Source organism: Hyperoodon ampullatus (assembly GCF_949752795.1).
Source record: "Hyperoodon ampullatus genome assembly, chromosome: 2".
NCBI lineage: Eukaryota > Metazoa > Chordata > Mammalia > Artiodactyla > Ziphiidae > Hyperoodon > Hyperoodon ampullatus.
Genome location: NC_136915.1, coordinates 34,315,265 through 34,318,388, shown reverse-complemented (window position 1 = coordinate 34,318,388; position 3,124 = coordinate 34,315,265).

The window sequence follows — 3,124 nt, the reverse complement described above, 5'->3', positions numbered from 1 at the left end:
TGCACTGGAGAATTAACGTCCTTCCCCTGAGTCCAATTCAATTCAGCTCACCTCAACCAACGCTGATGCAAGCCCACCTGTTCCGGGCTCCACGCTGGATACCAAAGACGCAGAGAAGCCCAGAGCTCCATCAGCACATGCTAGATGCCAGACGCAGTCCTGACTGCTTTCCCTGCGTCCCTCATTTACTTCTCAAGGCAGCCCTTTGAGGTTGGTGCTCTTCACTCTATTTTACAGATGAGAAAACTGGGGCTTAGGAAGCATTAACACCTGCCCAAATCCCCAGCTTGTAATCAGCAGAGATGTTTGTCTGACTCCAAGACTACTGAATGTGATGAGAGATGCTCCCTGGCCTGAAAGCAGGGCGGGTAAGGGAAGAACTAACAATCTATGTTGAACCCAACAAAGAAACATGTGAAACTAGACAGAGGATAGTTTCTTTCACCTTCTTGCTGGAGAGAATGTGTTCAGGTGAAGAGCTGAGGAACCACCACACCATCCCCGGGATGGCTTACATGTGGATTGTTACCTGGGGTCAAATACAATTTTATATATATATATATATATATTTTTTTTTTCCCCCCCCGTATGTGAGCCTCTCACTGTTGTGGCCTCTCCCGTTGCGGAGCACAGGCTCCGGACGCGCAGGCTCAGTGGCCATGGCTCACGGGCCCAGCCGCTCCGCGGCATGTGGGATCCTCCTGGACTGGGGCACGAACCCGCGTCCCCTGCATCGGCAGGCAGACTCTCAACCACTGTGCCACCAGGGAAGCCCCACAATTCTATATTTTTAAGCCACCATTATTTTGAATTTTTTAATAACAATCAAACTCTTTTAACTCAGTGTTTCCCAATGCTTTTCACATCGTGGAACATGTAGAAAATGACAGTATTTATATGACACATCAGGGTGTACTCAAGATTTGGGAATGTGTATATAGGACTGGGTGAAAATATTAATTACATTTTCTGGATAGTGTATAATTATGAAAAGAAATAAAATACAAAGCATTTAGGAAAACAGTAACCACTGAATTAGGAGAAAACTTCCAAATAACATCTTTTCAAATTTGTGATAAGAAATCAGCTTGCTTCCATGAACATTTTATAATAGATTCTATATTTGAAATGGCCACAAAATTCCTGATTATGTTCTTCCAGTTATGGTCTCTTCGAGTTCATGAGCATCACCATTAACAAGAAATGTTCACAAGCAGACGCTGTGAATGGCAGTGAGATCCATCATTTTCCCCCCACTTGTCAGAAACTCCTTTCTTGTTCTTAATCGAATTAGAATCCTTTGAATTTTACTTTAATGATGTAATTGTTCTCTAAATCTAGTGGTTCAGCTTTTTCTTTCACTGACAAATGTAATGTTGAAATTTCTCTTCATAATATAAAGGTCTTTAGAATACAATAGTACTTTGTTCAAGTTAAGTACTTTAAAATTATGATGAAAATTTCTTCCAACTTACACGGACAATGCTCTATTAGTCTGAATCATTTTTCTTTAGTATTCAAACAATAACTCCAACTTAGTTCCCCAGTCATTTCACTTCTCCAAAAGTAAATTTTTTCTTTGATTCCATAAATGTTGTTAGCACATATTAATATTGTGTGGAAGGACCCAAGACCACCCTCAGGCTCAATGATTTGCTAGAAGGACTCACAGAACTCAGAAAAGGTGGTATATCCATGGTTATGGTTTATGACAGTGAAAGGATCATCTTCCAGGAGCTGGTCAAGGGCTAGTCCCAAAGACCTTTGCAATGTGCAATTTTGGGTCACCCATGCCTGCTGCGTTAACTCATGACTACACAAAGATACTCTCCTAGGATTCTGATCAAGTTCATTTAGACTCAAAAATGCCAATTAAGGGGCTTCCCTGGTGGCGCAATGGTTGAGAGTCCGCCTGCCGATGCAGGGGACATGGGTTTGTGCCCCGGTCCGGGAAGATCCCACATGCCGCGGAGTGGCTGGGCCCGTGAGCCATGGCCGCTGAGCCTGCGCGTCCGGAGCCTGTGCTCCGCAACGGGAGAGGCCACAACAGTGAGAGGCCCACATACCGAAAAAAAAAAAAAAAAAAAAAAAAAAAAATTGTAAAGTGAGACTGGTTCACAATTTTTACATTTCATTTTATTATTTTTTTAAGCTCATAAAGTCTTGATAAAACTCTCTTTGGGGCTTCCCTGGTGGCGCAGTGGTTGGGAGTCCGCCTGCCGATGCAGGGGACACGGGTTCGTGCCCCAATCTGGGAGGATCCCACGTGCCGCGGAGCGGCTTGGCCCGTGAGCCATGGCCGTTGAGCCTGCGTGTCCGGAGCCTGTGCTCCGCAATGGGAGGGGCCGCAACGGTGAGAGGCCCGCGTACCGCAAAAAAAAAAAAAAACTCTCTTTGGAGAGTCAACCCGTTTCTGTATGAAACAGCAGAAAGTAGTTTTATTGTCCTATTTCTTCCCATAAGGCTGAAAATATACATGGCTGAGAGCCTTGGGTTTTAATTCACCATTTTGATCATATCATTGATTATGGAATTCAGGAAATCTTTACAGACAATAACTTTCTATGAATGAAAGAATGTGCTCCTGAAATCTCAGGATTTGGGGAATGAACTTGTGAAGTAAAGCCTTGACATTGTGTTGTTGCAGCCACCCCAGGAGACCATATACTCACCTGGTGTTGTCCATTCAAGGTGCTCATTTACCTCTGACTACTTCCTCCTCACTGGGTTCTGAGACTTCTGCTGCTGCTTCTAACTGACTGTGGTTACTGGTGCCTTTAGATTCGTCACTCTGCAATGCAAAATTTTTGGAGCTTCTAGATTAGCTTTGGTTCTATGTCTGAGATGTTTTCAATGCATCCATAAGATTGTTTGGAAATGGCAACTTCTCTATTTGCTTCTTCAGCCCTAAACTTAGTGCTGCTGATTTTCATGTAGGCTGGTGAATTGAGTGATTCTGCAAATGGGTGAGATATTTGATTTGGGCTATTAAGTGCAGGCTATTAACTTGCAACCGGTTTCTTGTGCTCTGCCTGAAAGTGTTGTAACAGAGCTTATAAAAGGACTTTGTTTCTTGCTTTGCAATGACAGACATTTACCGAAGATCAAGTCTTTTCCTGCAGTT